We start from the raw sequence: 653 nt of genomic DNA on the forward strand, positions 1-653 counted from the left end.
GGACGGGCGGCGGGAGCTCTCCCTCTTCCCTGCTCGGCGGCAGGAGGGCCTCAGCAGTAGGATTCAGCGTCGTCTGGCGCTTCATCGTGCTTTTTTGGGGTTTCTTGATATCCCCTCAACAGAAAAGATCCCAAAGGCTAGCCAAATGAGGTACCTTCAGTGAGACACAGCCATGCTCCTGCTGGCAGCGACTGCACCCCCGGGTGTGGAGCGTCTGGCAGCGACAGCGCTGAGCCCCCCAGCCATGCAGCGTGTACCCAGCCACCCCAACTGGCCACATCCCAGCGATGGGGTCCAACAAGTGCCTGCCACAGCTGCCCTTCCCGCCTTTTAATCAAAATTATTAACTAGTGGCTGCTAAAGAGAAGTTTGTGAGGTAGTCATTTGGGAAAAATAAGCACACGGTGGTCCGTACACACAATGTAAATCCTTTGGGGGAGATAGATCAGTAAAGAGAGGTATATAGATAAACAAGTAGACAATCAGGTAGCTAGAAATACACAGCTGGGTACATAACTATGCATGCATATACATAAGTGTACCGCTACATGCCACCTTTTCCTCCTTCCCTGCAAATTGCATGGGAACTTGTCCACAAATGACTAAGTTAATGAAGCAGTGATTTTATTTTGCATGCAGTGCTGCTCCAGCTG

The sequence above is a fragment of the Geospiza fortis genome, unplaced genomic scaffold, assembly GCF_000277835.1.
Source record: "Geospiza fortis unplaced genomic scaffold, GeoFor_1.0 scaffold40, whole genome shotgun sequence".
Lineage (NCBI taxonomy): Eukaryota > Metazoa > Chordata > Aves > Passeriformes > Thraupidae > Geospiza > Geospiza fortis.